At 47.8% G+C, this 19781-nt stretch overlaps 1 long non-coding RNA gene across 2 annotated transcripts; it reads right to left on the bottom strand.

Annotated features, from left to right (window-relative positions):
- Window positions 1-2171: 2171 nt before the first annotated feature.
- LOC122445004 lies at window positions 2172-10348 on the bottom strand. 2 transcript variants are annotated; one of them, XR_006270415.1, is made up of 5 exons: window positions 10208-10348; window positions 9687-9945; window positions 8934-9126; window positions 4025-4517; window positions 2172-3092 (listed from the first exon to the last, which is right to left on the bottom strand). It is a non-coding gene; the product is annotated as an uncharacterized LOC122445004 (long non-coding RNA). The 2 variants fall into 2 exon arrangements; XR_006270414.1 differs by having other exon boundaries at window positions 2172-4517.
- Window positions 10349-19781: the final 9433 nt, after the last annotated feature.

Below are 19781 nucleotides of genomic sequence, written 5' to 3'. Positions count from 1 at the left end.
GGGTCTTTCCAGTGAGTCACTCTTCGCATCAGGTGGCCAAAGTATTGGAGTTTCAGCTTCAGCATCAGTCCTTCCAATGAATATTCAGGACTGATTTCTTTTAGGATTGACTAGTTTGATTTCCTTGCTGTCCAAGGGACTCTCAAGAGTCTTCTCCGGCACCACAATTCAAAAGAATCAATTCTTTGGCACTCAGCTTTCTTTATGGTCCCACTCTCACACCCGTACATGACTGCTGGAAAAACCACAGCTTTGACTACGTGGACTTTTGTTGGCAAAGTGATATCTCTGCTTTTTAATACGCTGTCTAGGTTTGTCATAGCTTTTCTTCCAAGGAGCAAGCATCTTTTAATTTCATGGCTATAATCTCTGCCAGCAGTGATTTTGGAACCCAAGAAAATAAACTCTCACTGCTTCTACTTTTTTCCCCTTCTATTTGCCATAAAGTGATGGAACCAGATGCCATGATCTTAGTTTTTTTAATGTTGAGTTTTAAGCCAGCTTATTCCACTCTCCTCTTTTACCCACATCAAGAGGCTCTTTAGTTCCTCTTCACTTTTTTGCCATTAAAGTGGTATCATCTGCATATCTGAGGTTGTTGAAAAATATAAATATAGGATAGAACAGGACTCATCATTTTTTTTCACGAAATGTAATTTTTATTAGAGTGTAAAAAAAGTCTCCAAAATTCTAAAAATACAAAGTTCTAAAAAATATCAATGCTTAGGTATTTTCATCACTAACTTTATTTTCCAGATTAAGACCACCTTCTATTTATATGGCAGTTTACACGGTGCATTAAGATTGAGGCTATCTTCCCATACATTGCTCACAAGGCAGCTTTGAAGTTGGCACTGTTACCTGCATGGGTGCAGACAGGGCAACCAAAGCTGAAAGAGTCTCAGCCGCTGACCCGAAGCCACAGGACCACACATACAGCCTGAAACCCAGCCACGGCTTCCCCACTCTACTGGTCTTTTCATTCAGTAAACCTTGATTTTCAGTTTCTGCCACCAGCACTACTATCCCAGTAAGTATTATTCATTCCAAGCCATGTAATTTTTTTCCCAAGTCAGCTCCAGCATTAAATAGAAAAGAATTAATAAACACCCCTTTAACCTAGCACTTAGCTTTTTTGTTTAAGAGGCCAATAAGGGAGAAGGTGCTAGCTCTTAACCAGAGGTTGGGTGTGCTAAGAGTGAGTGGAACAGGGAAACCTGAACCCTCTGCAATTATCTGCAACACTGTGTGGAGCCCTGCGCTGGGCTGCTTTGGGGAAGGAGACTGTAGCTTTCTCCGGAGGGGGGTCCAGCTTTCCTGGAGAGGGCATGAGCTGTGCAAGCCTGACTTCAAACCCTGATCTGTGTAAATACTGAGTCACAAATGAGGCAACCTGCCTCAATCTGCAAACTGATTTCTCCCCAATACCTTCCTCCATCAGGAAGATGTAACTCAGGCCACTTTGCATCTGGAATTACTCACCACCAACTAATTTAATCCCTCGCTTATTAATGGCTTATTAACATGGACCCAGCTATGTTCCTATAGGACAGGCCTCCACAGATGTTACCTTCAGCAGACCTCAGACTTTATAACTGGTTTCTTCTTACAAGGCCCAAGCCCCCTCTCACTGTCAAGAACATTGAAAAACACTTTTGAACAAAATATAATCTTTTTAATGAGGCAATAATTACTTTGTGCTAACAATTACATGTTTAAAACTCTCCTACACTGTTGATGGGAATGCAAATTGGTGCACCTACTGTGGAAAACAGTATGGAGGCTTCTTTAAAACTAAAAGTAAAACTGCCAGGTGACCCAGTAATTCCACTCCGGGATATATATCCAAAAAAAAAACACAAAATGCTAGTTTGAAAAGATACACGCACCCCAATGTTCATAGCAGCATTATTTATAATTGCCAAGATATGTAAGCAACCTAAATGTTCATTAACAGACAAATGGATAAAGAAAATGTGGTACATACATACAATGGAGTACTGTATTGTGTTATGCTTAGTCACTGTGAGACCCCATACACCCCCTGCCAGGCTCCTCTGTCCGTGGGGATTCTCCAGGCAAGAATACTGGAATGGGTTGCCATGCCCTCCTCCAGGGGATTTTCCCAATCCAGGGGTCAAACCCAGATCTACCAGGGAAGCCCAATGAACTCAGCCATAAAAAAGAATAAAATTTTGCCAATTGTAGCAACATGGATAGACTTGGAGGCCATTATGCTGAGTGGAATAAGTCAGACAGAAAAAGACAAATACTGTATATCTCACTAACATGTGAAATCTATAAGGTACAACAAGCTGGTGAATATAACAAAAAAGAAACAGACTCACAGAACAAGTCAGTGGGGAGAGGGAAGGAAGAAGGGGCAATAAAGGGGTAGAGGATTAAGAGGTACAAACTCTTGGGTATAAACTAAGCCAAAGGGATATATTGTACAACATGGGGAATATTGGAAATATCTCATAATAACTACAAATGGAGTATAACCTTTAAAAATTGTGGATGACTATACTGTACACCTATAACTTATATAATATTTTCAACCACACTTAAAAAATTTCTTAAGGAATATGTAGAAAGAAAACCAAAGTAAACAATAAAGTAGCAGGTGTTTCTTCTGTTAGAAAAGCTTTCTGGATGGTGCAAGAGCCCATTGCAGGAACTTCTTACTAGATGGTACAGAGCATCCAGGGCCTAGAGTCTCACCTATTTATCGACTTTTCAACTGTCTGTGGGAGACAACGTGCAGAGAATTTTTATCACAAGGGCTGAGGAGCCCCCCAGAAACATCAAAGGGAACCATGGCAAAAGTGTGGAGTCAGGAGGCCTGGTCTGATAGCCAGCCTCGCACCAGCTCACAGTGTAACTGGGGACAACATATTACCTCTCAAGGGTTCCTGGGCTCCTGTCTCTCTGACAAAACGACGTTTAGGGAGAGGAACGCCAGAAGGGAGTAAAAACAGCCATCCAGAAAGCGGCTCCATGTTGACCCTAGGAAGCCGGGACCCCACATCTTTTCAAATCCACAAAGGATGCTCACAGCAAGGGAGAAAGCCCCTGAGAAGCAGAGACACCTGGAAGGAGGAAAAGGCACATTTAACCTAAACGAGCATGAAGAATATTGACTTAGGGCTGAACAAGAAGTTATGCGAACTAGATACACTGAGAAAATACAGAATATACCTGTATTTTCAAGATCCCTGACCAATGAGCCAGACTAGCGTGGAAGCAGCAGTTATAGAGAGCCTTGCTGCAACCAACCAGCTTTTTTTCATTCTCCTCTCTTTCCTTTTGAACGGAAATCAGCGTCACACAGCACTGTCCATCCGTTTCCCCAGCACAGGGGTTTCTGAAGAACATGCCTTTGAGGTGCAAGTGCCATGGGGACAAACATGATCGTTGTGGCAGTACCAGGCTCTGTGACACGCTGATCAGATTCATATTTTTCTATTGCAGCAAATATGCTTCAAGTAATGGAACTTATCAGCAACACTAACCATGGCCACACTGTTCTTTTATTCCCTAAGAAATAACATTTTCAAAAGTGACAAAGGATGCTGACAAAGGCCCAGCCATGGGGGGTAAGAATGACTCAAGTGGCTAAAAGGGCTCTCGGCATGATTTGCTTACTGTCTCCCTTGGTTTGTGACAGAAAAGTGGGTTGAGCTGATGCATTTCCACACCCTGAGGCCTCTGCCAGCCCCGTGGAGCTGCACCCCTGCCAGGGCCCAAGCTGGAGACAGCCTCTGAGGGACAGGGCTCCAAAGACAGCACCAGATACCCTGATGGCACAGAAAAACAGGAAACTTTCTGCTTTCCTTGGTTAAAGACAGGGGAACCACAGCGTTTGTTTCTTTTTGTTTCCCTTGCCCCTCTATTAGGAGAAATACGAACTTCACAAAGTCATTCCCTGTCCACTTGGCAGAAATGTCTATCAAAATTAGACCACAGTCAAGGAGAAGATATCCTACAGGGTATAACCAAGCGACAAGCCTGGAGGACACACCTGACCCAGGGTTACCACTCAGGGCTGCAGCTCCATTCAGGAGAACGCCCTGCTGAAGCCTGGGCTCCGGAACCTGTGCATAGAACGTCAAAGGTCACTCCTGAGAGACTGGGCGTTAGCAAACACAGCAGTCAGACCCTTGAGTGAGGCACATGATGACAGAGGAGGGTGGTCCTCAAGGGAAGGAGGGTGATGGGGGTCAGAAGAGCCAGGGCAGCAGGGCTCATCAGCCCCGCTCAGTGAGCAGACGGCTCCCCCAGGGCAGTGGGGACTGTTCCATCTCTAGGGAGGTGAGCCTTCCCCAGAAGCAGGGCTATTTCATCAGGCTTTCCCACAGCCCAGAGAGAACACTTCATGAGATCTTCCAAGTCCCTCTGTCCTGATTCCACGTCCATCACAGCTATCGCAGTTTCCTAGGCATCCTGATGATGGGCATCTACTGGAAAGGTGTCTGCTCGGGAGGGGTAACTGGCACTCAGCCTCAGGACCTGACCTGTAAGTGAAGCAGAAATTGTAAATGATGTCTAAAGACTGTGAACAACTTTCTGCTCTCACTGTCCTCCCAGACACCAGCCTCCTCCCTCCCTCCGTCCCTCCCCAACCAGCCCACAAGGGTCATCCCTTGGCAGCTGAGACAGACAGACAGAAGAAGGGGCCAGGCACCCGGCCAGGGCCTGGGGCCCTGCATGCACCCTGGATGGTCCACCACATTCATGCTGCCCACATTCAGAGCTCAAACCCTGGGAGAGCTCTGAGGAGATCAGCGTTTTAGAGCAATATGGTTGCAGTCTGGTTTATAGCCTAGTTTCTGGTGTGTTTGTTTTGTATGAATTATTGCTCCGATGGCCTGTTCACTCCCAGGGAAGAGATCAAAATCTGGTTTTTGTCCAGAGGGGAAGAGCAGATCCCCAAGCACAGTGTCCTCACAAGGGCCATGTCCAGGCTGAGGACAGCAGGCAGCCCTGCCCATCACCTCCAGCCAGCCGCCTCCTTGAGTGGCTCATCATGTGCCTCTTAGAGTTTGCTGAAAGCCACTGAGATTCCTAAAACAAGACAGGATCAGGCCACAGAAAGCAGAGCCCAACCCAGTGATAATGATGGGGAGAAAAATGGCCTCTAAGGGGGAAAGGGGGCAAAGAGGTAAAGTACTATATAATTTAAATATATTTTGGGAGACTTTCCCCTAAACTGACTAGGCCAAGACACCACGCTGGTTACATTTTTTCTAAAAAGTCAAAAAAAATTCCTGGAGAAAGGAAGTAACTCTGGTTATGACCATTCTTTCTTTCAGCTTTATCCCTTAAGCAGTAGCCCCTAAGCAGCAGGTTTGCCACCAACTCCCTCCCCAGCTAACAGGGACATACGACAATGTCTGGAGACGGTTTTAATTGCCGCATCCAGGGAATGCCACCAGCATCCAGTGAGGGAGAGATGAGGGATGTTGTCAAACATCCTACAGCACACACCACAGCACCCCCACCTCCCACAAAGAATTATCCCCTAATGTCGAAGAGTCGCTGCTGAGAAACCCTGCCTTCAGAGGACGATGCTCCTGGTCTCTCACCAGCTCACATGCCACTAAACCCAACAGTGTCGATGAGGGATTCATAACGAGAGAGAGCTCGATGGTGAGCGAGAGGACACAGCAAATCCTGGGCCATCAAACCCTTTGAACAGGACCAGCGGTCAGCCCTGGCGAGCCAGTCCTCTCATCACAAGCACCATCTTCTGGACTCCGTTCAGTAGACAGCTTCTCAGTATGTTACAGTCAAGTGATTGGTGAAAAGAGTCCCACGAAACCTCTGGCCTCCAAGAGTTTACAGAATGAGCTGGAGAGTAAAGACTAGACACAAAAAGCTGAGATGAACAAATAGAGAAAGAGAAAAATCGGGTCATGCCAACTGTGCAGGCTAGGAGCTGAGTATATTCTAAGAATGGTGAGGGAGGGTAGAGCTAGTTGAGTGAGCAAGGGGGCACTGAAGGAATGAAAGAGAAGGCCTTTGGGGAGCGTCCGTCAGCACCTCCATTTATCCACACTTTCATGAAAGTGTGCACTGCATGCTTCCAGACAGGCAAAGATGCAGAAGGCACAGTCCCCGTGCCCCTAAGATTCATACACAAATGCGCAAAATTTTAAAATGTCACTCTGAGAGGTACAGCCCCAGATGGTATAGTGTTCGGAGAAGGGGGTGATGTCTGCATGTGGTAGGACTTGCATTTGACCTGGGCCCAGAGCCTGGGTACCTCTGGGGGAAGCTGAACTTGCCTGCCAGCCCCAGACCAGGGACACAGGCTGAGGATTAGTTATCAGGCTGACAAGAATTTCTGTAAAGAATTTCTGACCTAAGATATTTGCTCTGGCTTGTCTTTTGGTCACTCAACAAGACTCTGTGCTTCAGTTTCTCTCTCCTTCCCACTTCCAAGCAATTAAGACCATCATGTTTTCTTGTGTTCATTCTCAGTCATGTCTGACTTTTTGCGACCCATAGACTGTAGCCTGCCAGTCTCCTCTGTTCATGGAATTTTCCAGACAAGAATACTGGAGTGGGTAGCCATTCCCTTCTCCAGGGTATCTTCCCGACTCCAGGACCGAACCTGGGTCTCCTGTGTCTCCTGCATTGACGGGTGGATTCTTTCACCACTGAGCGAGCCGGGAGGACTCAGTTAAGGCCACAACTGCTCTTATTAGGAAAACAACCCTGTGACGTCCCATGGAGCCTAGTGGCAAGAACCATCAACATCGGTGAGGTTCAAGGGAGATGTCAGCAGCTCTGACTCACAGGCATCTCTTGTTGCTTATGTGCCTCCGATCTCATTCACTAACAGCAACTCAGAAAACTGCCCAGGCGAAAAGTCACATGCTTTGAAGATATACTGATATTTCAATGGCCTAAACATTTTCCAGGACCAAATCTTTACCAAAGCTGCAAACAGGCAGGCAGATGGACTGCCCTGGGAGCTTTCTCCTCTACAGTGAACCCAGAGAAAGGTCAGCAGCCGGACACAGAAAGAGGAGAAGGGTCCTGAATAAACACAGACAGTTTAATCAACCATGAAGAAATCCAAGAGTTGACTGAAAGTGCTTTGTCAGGAAGAGAAGAGAGGCCCCTGCCCTCAGAGAAAGGCGAGGAGGGTTGGAGGTCACTTAGCAGCAGAGATGGCCACGGACCACAGCGGCCACCGCAGAGGCAGTGAGCGCCTGGTGGGGATGTCAGGGAGGAGAGGGGAGGGGTGGAAACCAGCATTTGGGTATTTTCCAAAGAATCAGACAAATAAACGTTCCCTCGAGAGAAAAATGAAAATTTAACTCAGTAAGAAAGGAAGATACTGTTTTTAAAACCACCATAATTACTTAAGAGTTGGTTACTCCTTCAAGCTTATGTCCATCAAGTCTGTCATTTCTGATTCCAGACTCCTGAGGGAATTTAAAACACTGGTTTATTCGAATTACATTGATGTCCTTTACTTGCATCTAAAAAAAAAATCAAGGTCAAGCTAGGTTGATGTGAGAAAGAGAATTTGGATAAATGAGGGCTGACACCCAGTCTCTGGCCCTGCAATTACTTCCCTTTGTAAACCTGAATACCCAATCAGATGGATGTCTTCTCCACAGATTTTGTCATATTTATGGAATACCTTTAAACAATGGAATCTGGAACCTCCAGCAACATCTGCGTCCAAATATATCCAGGCCTGTTTGTTTATGTTTTTAATTGAAAGTCAATTTTAGACCAACTACTCTATGGTATCATTGAAAATGCATATTTTTAGAAAATTCTTGAGAATTTTGCAAACCATTAAAGTAACTTGACATCATACTTTATATTTCTCAGCTGTGATTGCTGTTGGAATGAAATCAAGGGTAGCATTTCAAAGATGTCTGCAGCCTGAAAAGGTTTGCATAAGAATTCTGATTCCACTAGAAAACGGTTTCTTTTAGGATGACTACCATTTTCCAATGGCTCATGTAATATGGTTGGTTTGTTTTCATTCCAATTAAAGATGCAATTCATTAAAGAGTCTTTAACTTCATTAAAGCAAAGTTTTCTGTTAATGTTATCAAGCATTGATGGGGTTCTAATCGGACATTCTCAGCAGGCAGGAAAACAGCTTTCAAACGCTCTGATTTTGTATGAAGCAATGCTCATTGCTACACAAGGACTTTCATTTCTGTGATCTGGCCTGGTAAAATGTTTATTCCTTTATGTTCAATCTAGTTTATTTGAGTCACAGGTCTATGGGCCAAATAATATGTATAGAAGGATAATTTGTACAAGAGGGCAGTTGTATTTTTTATATTCAATCCTCAAGGATTAGGAAAATTTTAAACTAATTAAGAATTCCCATCACCAGCAGTTTCTTAGCAGGAAATTACTTTTCATGGCATGTGGGAATTATCAAGAACATAATTTTCCCTTGAAATGGTATGTTGGTACACAAGAGGAGTGTTGGACAGGATATCCAGAGGAAGTGATAACTTGCACATGAGGAAATGAGTCGCTATCTTCAAAGCTAGATGACAGGAGACCAGAGCATATTTTCCTTATTTATCTTTTCATTTTTAAAAGTCCTGGAATTCAGGTACATCTTGATTTTTAGGGATAATAAAAAATAGGTGAGGCAGAGAGAGAAAAAACACAAATGGTGAGTAAAATTAGAAAACTAGGGATTCGTTTTTTTCCTGTTTATCTACCTTTACACCGAGCTGTGTACTTTGGTTACCATGGTCTCGTGGTAACTCATGTCGCAGGTCATACCATATAAAATCACAGAGACAACGACAGGCAGGAAGAGAGGCCGGGCCGAGTCTTCTGAGTAACACACACAGCCCAGGGTGTTGTTGGATGTGGGCCTGGATGCACCGCTGCCTGATGAGCCCAACCCAAGAGCCTGCAGATGGCCGACTCACCTTTTCTCCTGCCTCCGCCTGCCCCCTAGTGGACGATGGTGGCACAGCGTGGGAGTCCTCCTGAGGGTCTTTGTGGGGGCTGAGGAACGGCTCCCCGAGAGAGGGCCTCCCCCAGCCGTTCTCTGGCCTCCGCCAGGCACTCCGTCAATTTCCTGGAGAATCAGGGCTCTGCGTGGGATGCTATGACGTGTTCCTAGGACGAACACCATCATTTCCTGTGTCATTTCCCCCATTTTCCTCCATCCCTGCCCACCTTGATACCCAGCTAGCCAGCACCTTCCCTTGTGCAATCCCCACATGAGGCATGCTTTTTCTACAGAGGACAAATCACTCCTCCTATGGGTCCTGCAAACCGCAGAGAACTAACACAGAATGGCGCAACTGAACTCATTCCCACTGTAGGCGCCCCTTACGTCTCCCATATGTCCCTAAACCCATTCATTTATTCATCAGATGCCTACTAGATGCCGAGCCCAGTGCCGGGCCTCTGAGACATAGGAGAAAGTGGGCCAAGGTTCCTGCCTGGAGGGGCTCTGGGCGAGAGAATGGACAGTTCATCCATCAATCACCATGTGGTGAGGCTCACACCACTGGAAAGACGATGCGCTGTGCTGCGGGGCAAAGGCAGTCGGGGCAGAAGCTTTCGGATTTGTCGTGGATTCTCATCGCAGCAAGGTTAGCCCAGCAACTGCTTTGTTCAAATGACTCAGAAAAGTAAATGAGGCCGGCACAGGCCGTCCTGACACCACACACCTCTATAATACCCTGGCCGTGCTGCGCGTTTTCATCTCTGCCCAAGTCACAGTGATCTGACTGTCCCAGCCGGTGCGGATGCTGCTGGGAGGAGGCAGACATCACCACGAGTTCTCTCAGATGACGCATTGCTTGATTTTCCCGCTGTGGCAGCCCTCAGCTCTTGCCAACACTCTGCTCTGCTTTGCTCACTTCAAGCCTCCCTTAATTTTTCTGAGGCCTGGGTTTTCCACATCGCTGATTCACAGAAATGGAAGACCTAGAAAGAAAGGGGGGGGAAAAAACAGGTAATTATCTCAAATGAGTCAGGAGCCCTCTTGGACCCTGTGATCTGTGTACAGACTTGCACTGTAAAAGCTGAGGGTAATAATATTGTCATCCGTGTAAGAAAAGCTGGAAGAAAAACAGATTAACATTCTTCTGAATTCCTGGCTCCTGGCAAAAACTAGTATAGCAAGGATGGATTCTCAGCCAGGGCCTGACAGCTGAATACCTCATCCAGAGGTATTTACAGAAGGTACCTGTAAAGAACTCCGGAAGAAGACACGTTCCTGGGACAAGGGCCCCATGTGCTCATCTCTCTCTCTTTCCCTTTCTCTCTCTCTCTGGTGCAGTAAATGTTTGTGGGATGAAACATTTACTGAAACATTCCAGTCCTGTCAGGCCCTGGAAGAAACACAGACTGAGAAATAAAACCGGCAGGCCCTAGACCCCTCCATTTAAGATTCGTGAACAAGTAAGAGGAAATGACTTGCCTGCTACAAAACTGCTGAGAGAGATGACGATCGAGGAAGGATGGGAATCAGCTACGGGAGAGGAGGGGGTAGGGGGACAAGCCCCCCGCCCCGCGGGGGGCGCAGCAACCTGCAGGCGCAGAGCGAGGCGCCACTGCGCCCCCAGCGGAGAAGGGTGCAGGTGCATGTCGGCCGCGGGCCGCGCCAGGTCTGCGCTGGGGTTGCAGGGACACAGACACGTGGAGCTCCTGAGAAAGGGCACCCCGTGATATTTCTGGCCCCAGCACAGCCCTCCCCACCTCCCTGCAAAGGAGAGCTGGCACGAGCCCCCATGGAGGCGGAGCTGGTGTGGCTGCCTGAGTAGAAGAGGTAAGAAGGCAGAACCCAAGACCTCCGGAAACTGACCCCAAGTCCTTCCTTTTGCCTGAGGCGGTCGTGGCCTGGGCTAAGAAAGTTACACACAGCTATAAATGTGGTGCACTTCTGCAAATTTTGTATTCGTCCAAAGAAACTGGTACATTCAAATTATCCTTCTATGCCCTAGCTTTGGGTTCCATTAAATCCTCATACTTCCTGCATTTCTGTTTTTCTTCCATGTACCCTTAATTCATTCATTTCAGGTCAACAAATACTGACTGAATGCCCACTCTTTGCTGGGTCATACTGGGTACCATGAAACACAATGTCAGCAAAAATAGACAGGGTCCCTGCCCTCATGGAACTTGTAGGATAGAAAAGGAGATGGATGACCTTGATCAAATAATCACACAAATTAACACAACGTTGCAATGTGTGGTTATTTGATCAAGGTCATCTCCTTTTCTATTGTATAAGTAATAAGGGGTTTGATTTAACAAGGGATGTCAGGGGAATCTCTGAGGAATTGGTGAGTGACATGAAATCTGAAGGAATGGGATTAACTAGGGCAAGAGGGTCTGTGCCTCTCTGTGGTGGGATGGTACTTGTGTCTTCAAGGTCGTGGAAGAGGTGAGTGTGAACAGAGCACAGAGACGGATGGATACAGGATGTAGGACAAGGCTGGACTCCAGCCAGGCCATGCAGAGGGAGCCACTGAAGTGTTTAAGTGGACAGGCGATGGGGTCAAATGTGCATTTCAGAAAGATGGCTCTGGCTACAAGAGCTTGGAAAGAAGAGCATTTCGGAAGGGGTCACAAGTGAATGTCATGAGACCAGTGAAGAAGCTGTTACAGGTGAATTCAAGACTAGGAGAAAAGCCATGGAGGAGAGAAAGGGGGAAGATCCTAATTAGGAGGCACAACTGTCAGGATGTGGTGATGAAGTAAATAGGCTTACAATGTATTCCACACCTACACCATCTTCCAACAAGCTCCCCTGCAATAAGCCCTCTCTTCATGGGCTAGATTGCCATCTAAGATAAAAATACAACTTGCCCTTCTTCCAGATTTGTCCCTAAAGATGCCTTTGTGGTTTCTTTCTGGCCTCCTCTAAAAATGAAGGGAAGGAAGGTCTGTGATGCCTGGAACATATCAAAGGTCATGGGTTGAAATGACAACAACTCAGATTACAGGACTGTCAACTCCCATGACCTTAACTGAAGGGCTGAGGGGTTGATAGCAGACCAAGAGAGCTTTACAACACTGCATGCTGCTACCGCATTGAGTCTGCTGATTGAGTACTTAACATTCATGTACTGTCCAATTAAAGTATTCTTCTACCGCATGCTTAGAGAATGCTATGTAGGATTTCTGCATTAGCTGGGGGTGGAACTAGCTACCACATGTCCTCCTCTACCTATGACCCTTGCTTCTGCAAAACAGCCGTGGATCTGTTCCAGGAATGGTGCTTTATCCCTGTGCTGCGCTAGGTACCAGGAGCTGGCAGATGAATAAACGCCTCCTGCCCTCCAGGAGCTGCTGCCTGGCAGGCCTGCCAATCAGGACCACGCCACGTGGTGCCAATCAGGACCACGCCACGTGGTGCCAATCAGGACCACACTGCGTGGGTGCCACAGCACAGGTGGAGGATGGGGACAGGCGCTCTGCCTGGAGGGGTTGGGAAGGTTTTCCAGAAGACATATCTGAGCCAAGTGTCAAGGGATGAGCAGGAATTTACATGGAGAACAGGTGACAGGTTATTTCAGGCAGAAGAAACGACTCACATAAAGACACAAAAATACCTAAGAGTGAGACTTGGCGGAAAAGCAGGCCCAGAGGTGATGGCAGGGGCTGCGGCTGGAGGTGACATTGGAGACAGACCTCTGGTGGGGTCACTGGAAGCTCCTAACTACCTGCTTAAGGGAATACTAGTATTAATACTAGTGTTTCTCTTTTATAACAAATTACTCCAAAACTTAGGTGCATAAAACAACAAACATATTATCTCACGGTTTCTGTGGGTGAGGAACCTGAGCATAGCTTAGTGATCCTCTCACTCAGGGGCTCACAGGCTGCAGTCAAGGCGCCAGCCAGGGCTGCGGTCTTCTCAAAGTTCCACAAGGGAGGCTGGTCCTCACTGTCTCCTGGCTGGAGACATCAGTTCCTTAACACATGGGCCTCTCCACAGGGAAGTTCCCAACATGGGCAGTTGGCAAAGAGATAGAAGGAGAGAGAGAGAGAGAAGAGAGGGAGAGGGCTGGTGGGGAGGAGAAGGAGAGGCGGGGGAAAGACATCTTTTGTAATCTAATCTCAAAAACTGGCATCTCATCACTTTTGTCATCTTCTGTTTGTTTAGAGGGTCACTAGGTCCAGCCCACATGAGAAGGCAGTTCACACAGGGAGTGAATACTAGTAGGTGGTGATCACTGGGCTGTTTTAGAGGCTGCCCACGACACACACCATAGCTGTTTTGGGCACGATCACAGCATTATCTCATTCTGCATAAATTATAGAGAAAGGCATATAATTTCACTGCATATTAGTTTGTTTTTGTCGATGGGTACACTCTGGTCCTCAGGAGCCTTGAAGAACAATGTGCTTCATTTCACATCTCTCCGTAAGGATTTTATACAACCCACTTGGCACTCACACTGTTATTATTAGATGGATTCAGCCAAAAGCTGCCTGTGTGGGTAGAGATAGGTGGGAAAGTAGGGAGGCAGAGAAAGGAAGTGATCAGGACCCAAAATTGAATACAGAAAAAGGTTACACGCCAACTGGAAATTAGAAATGAATCTGAGTGGAACTAAGCATCGAGGTTGACAGCTCATATGCATGATGCCAACTTGCCACAACTTGGCAGTGCCCTTGGTTTTCCCACACGCCACTGAAAATAGCTAGCATTCATCCTGAGGGAGTGCTCTAAAATAAGTAACTACTGGGAGCTATACCTCACTGCTCATTCAAGCTGGAAGCAGTCTGCAATTATTTTGCCGAAATTAGATACAAATCAAGTTGCCACTTCCGGAACCCTTTCTCCAGTACTATATCACAGGGAAAGGACACTGAATTTTGAACTCGGATATTTTAGATTTCTTAAAAATAAATGTGATAGCTGACAGGATACCCACAAAGGCATATTATTGATACTAATCTCTTGTGAAACCTAATCTCTTCAGGAGCCTGATTTTCTGATATTTCAGACCTAGGGTAAGCTGCTATGGACACACAGTGACCGTCCAGTACAGATGACAGAAGGGGAGGATCACACTTGGTGCCCGTGTGGCACCATCACTAAATCTATCAGGGACAGAAGAGACAGGACTAGCGTAGAACTGTCGGCTGGAATGGATATGGATGGTTCTGCTCCCACTTTTTTTCTGGTGATCTGAAAGCTCTCAGAATCTTCATCCACTTGGATATAGAAAATCTACCATGTTTTTAAAAGCAAACCAGAATAAACACACATGCAAACAAATAATAATAATGATCATTTGGGGGATCTCCTGTTAACCTCAGCTAAAAAGGACCTGGCATACAGATATTGTGGGTGTTTGGGGGGTTTTCTCCTATGAAAGAACTCCTGAAATGTATTATCTCCTTAATAAAACACCACCTTCTTTTTTAAAGAATTTTTTATGTGGACCATTTTTAAGGTTTTTATTGAGTTTGTTACAATACTGCTTCTGTTTTATGGCCACAAGGCATGTGGGATCTTAGCTCCCCGACCAGGAATTGAACCTGTACCCCCTGCATTGGAAGGTGAAGTCTTAACCACTGGACCACCAAGGCTAAAACACCATCTTCTTTGAGCTTCCCTTGGAAGAACTGGATGAATGTCTAAGAGCCCAGCTGTGCTGGAACCTAGAAGGCTGTTGTCCTGCAGGGGTGGATGCTTCCCCACAACTTTGACTTCCAACTTCCCTTTGCAGAAGGCAAAGACTACTTTCTTCTTATTGTTGCAGACAGTAGTCACAGCTGAAGCATGATCAGTCTCCCCCCACTCACCCCACATATCTCCACCCTTTATCCTTATCATGATCTGGTGAATCTTAGAAGTGACCAATGAAATAAAGAGCTCCAGGTAAACTTTCCTCCCTGGGGAAGGTGTTTTGTTTTGTTTTTGTCTCCATAATTCTCAAACAAAAACTTCTGAAAGGTCCACTAAGCAAACCCTTAAGATGGTGACCCTTTACAATCTGATTTTAATGTTAGGGGTTATTTCATGCTTTGGTTAAATTTTGACATTATATTCAACGTCTCTTTCTCCAGATTTCTTAGGGCTTGGGGAGAAAATGAAGCTCAGTGGAATCAAAGTAAACGGAGTGGTCTGACATGAACTGCTGTCCGCAGTGGTTCCCCATGCAGCTTGCGGCTGTCTCCCACAGCATGTCTCCTGGGAGTGGTGAGTTCACCACATATTTACTCTGACAGAAGCAGCACAGACAGTCTCTGCCTGCCTCAGGTCAGCCCAACATTCAAAGCAACCGCCCTTTGTGGACATCTTTCTGCCTTCCCAGAACTTACCTCGGCCTAAAAAATCCCTTTCTGAAGAAGCAGGCCTTTCAGGACAGAGTCATACACCAGAAGTGACGACCTGAACGGACTCCTGGTAGGAGGGCTGCTCCTCTTTGTCTCCTCCAGACCACTGACCCAACCTCCGAGAGGCCATCCCACGATCCCTGAGTGGGGAAAGGAGACTCAGATCCGTAACCCCGGGCTTGGACATTCAAAAGACGGCCAGCAAGGAGAGAGAGAGGGCTGAGGGGACCAACAGGGGCAAATTCAGAATATTGAGATTCTCATTTATTTTCACCATTTAGGAAATTTTTTGATTAGCATCCTTTTTCCTTTTCTGATTTCAAAGTCATAAATAATGCTTAACCTCTTGGGAAGTTAATTCTGGGGAGTTAGAATCTGCAGGGGGAAGAGGAGTAAGATCACAGGATGAGTAGGGAAGAGGCTGCTCCCTGTTCTCTCCCTAAGTCCTCTCCCCTATGGCTCCCACCTCCCCCAACACACACACACACACACACACACACACACACACGGCTCCCACCTCCCCCAACACACACACACACGTGTACACACACACACAGGGTCTGTTACACACACACGTGTACACACACGCGCGCACACACACACACACACCCCTCTCCTTCTCCATGTCTCCTCCAGTATATAAACAGCTGTCCAGGGTCTGTTACACACACACACAGGGTCTGTCACACACACACGTGTACACACATGTACACACATGCGCATGCACACACACACACACCCTCTCCGTCTCCATGTCTCCTCCAGTATATAAATAGCTGTCCAGGGTCTGTTACTCATCCCCAACACACACACACACACACACACACACACACACACACCCTCTCCGTCTCCATGTCTCCTCCAGTATATAAATAGCTGTCCAGGGTCTGTTACACACACACACACACACACACACACACACACACACACACCCTCTCCGTCTCCATGTCTCCTCCAGTATATAAATAGCTGTCGAGGGTCTGTTAACACACACACACACACACACACACACACACACACACACACACACACCCTCTCCGTCTCCATGTCTCCTCCAGTATATAAATAGCTGTCGAGGGTCTGTTACACACACACACACACACACACACACACCCTCTCCGTCTCCATGTCTCCTCCAGTATATAAATAGCTGTCGAGGGTCTGTTACACACACACACACACACACACACACACACACACACACCCTCTCCGTCTCCATGTCTCCTCCAGTATATAAATAGCTGTCCAGGGTCTGTTACTCATCCCCAAGCAGCAGTGAAGAGTGGGCCTCCCTGCAGCGCCTGCTGCCCTTTCGGAGCGTCGACTATCAGGGGATGCCTCACACCTCCCATTCCCCGCGCCTAGTTGGATAAATGTCCTCGGTGACCTCAGACGGCTTTATTTTAATCAGCAGTCCGGTTTTTTGAAAGTCCTCCCCGGCCTTCCGAGCCGGCGGGGCCCTCCCCTTGTCCACGCGCGCACCAGCGTGTCCATCTGTGCAGGAAAGAACCGCCTCTCTGTGCCGCCCGGCACGTCCAACGCGCGGGCGCGGACGCGGGCGCGGACGCGGGCACACGCTCTTCCGCAGGGGCACAGCGTTCCAGGGGTCTTGGGGAGGCTATGGCCTTTCCTAACAAGGGCAGGCGGCTCTCCAGTGGGCCCCGGCTCATTCCTGGCAAGATCACCCCATCCCTACCTGGGACGCTGATTCCCCCCGAGGGGGAGGGAGTCACCCGGCCCCGGGCGCCTGCGGTCGGGCCACCGAGGCTGGCGCATGCGCAGAGAGGGGCCGAGGCGCTTGCGGGGCTCGGCGCCAGGGCGCATGCGTCAGTGGTGGCGGCGGGGTCCCGGCAGAGAACCCAGGCCCTTTGGTCCGGCTGTCCGTCTAGATTCCCGGCAACGTGCTGGGGACACGGCACAGTTGGGGAAGATTCACAGAAGGCTCAAGGCCCTTTGAAGGCCGTTTGCCTCGTGCCTCCATTTTACAGATGAGAAAACTGAGGTCCAGGGAAGTGTTGGGAACCGCCTGACGCTGCGCTTGTGAGTTCTGCAAGCAGGGACCAGATCCAGCTCTCACTGTCATGGTTTAGGCACGCGTTCACTGAGCGTTTATCTAGCGCCTGGATTTACCGTGTCCTAAATGTATGTATGGTATGAAGTGAAGTGAAGTCGCTAAGTCGTGTCCGACTCTTTGAGACTCCCACCAGGCGCCTCCATCCATGGGATTCTCCAGGCAAGAATACTGGAGTGGGTTGCCATTTCCTCCTCCAGGGGATGTTCCCGACCCAGGGATGTACCCAGGTCTCCCGCATTGCAGGCAGATGCTTTAACCTCTGAGCCACCAGGGAAGCCCATATGGTATGAAAGATAACCATAAATACATCAGAAGCAGTGAAACCGTGGCCATCGGAGACTTGGGCATAGAGCGACACAGTCCTGGGTTTGATTTGCTGCTTTGATTGCTAGATGGCCTGGTGAAGCAGTTAACCTCTCTAAGCCCTAGTTTTCTCCTCTGCAAAACAAAGATTTAAAAAAAAAAAAAAGGACCTGCCTAAGGTCACAGGGCTTAGGTGAGATGAGGTGCACATTGCTTAGCGTGTAGCCTGCACTTGTAAGTCACTCAAACAAATATTCATGCAATGTTTTGAGAAGTCAAAAGTGCTAGGCTCACAGGCGTTCCTGAGACAATCGCAGTTCTCATTTCCAGACAGAAGTTGGCTGCACCAGTGGGAAGGTACTTTCCCAAGCACAGCACTTGGGGAGACTCGCACAGGGTTACGTGACCTGGCAAGACAGGGAAAGGAGGAAATGGCCTCTGGTTATCTTTCCTCCTGCTGCCCTGTCCTCCCCCCTCCATCTTCTCTGCCTCCCCGCCCAACTCTCACTGTGACTCATGGTGGCTGCAGAGATACATTGGGACCTCTTATCAGGGTGAAATATGTTCTGTGAGGTGGTGCAGTTTATGTTTTTCTTAGGCGGACAGGGCACAAATAGCAGCAATGGAGTGAAGTGGCTAAGAAGGAATAGTGGTTAAGCACCTAAGGTATTAGATTGGAGTCATCTGAAGTCACAGATGTCCAGAGTTGAAGATCATCTGATACAATGATGGTCCCTCCTATTAGAGAAGAAGCAGTGAAAAACTATGAAAGGTAACTCAGCATCAAATTTTAGATTCAAGTTAGAGCCCTGGTTTTCTGTGTCCCCAGAGTTCATTCATCCATTCACACGCTGCTTTGAGGACCCATTGTATTCTGCCAGGTACAGGGGTCTGCCTCAGTGAGGAGGGAAAGGGGAAAGGAAAATGGGAATGCAAGACTTCCAGGTTCTTTGTGCAGCTTCATGGATGGTGGTACCATTTAAGAAAGATGGTGTGTTTTGAATATATATTTTTAATGTGCCTGTGGAATTTCCATGGAGGACTTCCAGGAGGCAGTTAGAAATATGGGTGCCAAGCAGGGGAGAGAAGCCTGAAGATGCCCACTGGGAAGGGTCGACATCAAGGTGGTCCCTGAGGCTGCGGTGGGGCTGAGATGACCCAGAGCAGGAAGGCTGAGAAGATCATAGCGGGGATGAGACCCTGACACACACCAGCTTCCAAAGACAAAATAGGGATCTTGAGGAGGCAGCAGACAAGTGGGAAGAAAACTAGAACAAAAAGCGGCATCACACAGCGCAAATGAGGAGACTGTTCAGGGTGAGGAGGCAGGAGGGAGTGGGAAATGACACAGAGAAGTCCAGGGCACCCGCCCTGGAATGTGCCTGCTGAGCTCAACAATGAGGAAGTTATTACTGACTCGTGTGACTCCAGTTTCAGTGGGAACGTGAGAGCAGAAACCGAGTCCCAGGGGCGTAGAAGTCGATGGAGGCAGGCCCGAGGAGCAGCAGGGGGAGTGGGTACAGCCCACTGCTGCAGGAGGGCTGCCTCGCAGGGAAGGGGAAGTTGCAGCTGGGCTTTTGTCATTGTCTTTCTATTGCGGGAAGCTGAGATGTGCTTAAAGGGTAAGGAGAAGCAGGAAGGGTTAACAGGCAGGACTAGGACGGGATCTCAGCAGAGCCTCCATAGGGGTGAATGAGAGGAGAGGGGATTCTGATCCCAGGTAAACCAAAGGAAGGAGTCCTCTCCCTTGGTTCTTTTCTTTCTACCATGTGAGAGGAAGCAATGCATTGGGAACGTTTAGAAACAGACTCAGGAGTTCTGCAAAGCAAGGTTCGTCCGTGTCAGGATCTAGCCATGGCAGCCATCTGACCGTCAGATGCACATAACCAGCCCCGTTTGCACGTGGAGCTGTGCCAAATGCCACACAAATCCTGTGAGATAGATGCTGTTATTCCCACGTCAGTCAGGTCTCCAGGTAGCAGGTGATTGAAACCCAGCTCGAACCAGCTAAACCCAAAATGGAAGCTATTGGTTTGCTAAACTGCATCTACTGGCTTTAGGCATGGTTAGGTTTGGGGGCTTGAAA

This window comes from Cervus canadensis, chromosome 7 (genome assembly GCF_019320065.1).
Source record: "Cervus canadensis isolate Bull #8, Minnesota chromosome 7, ASM1932006v1, whole genome shotgun sequence".
In the NCBI taxonomy this organism is placed as follows: domain Eukaryota; kingdom Metazoa; phylum Chordata; class Mammalia; order Artiodactyla; family Cervidae; genus Cervus; species Cervus canadensis.
The sequence above is the reverse complement of the archived record's forward strand: the minus strand, read 5'-3'. Positions and strand labels throughout refer to the sequence as shown.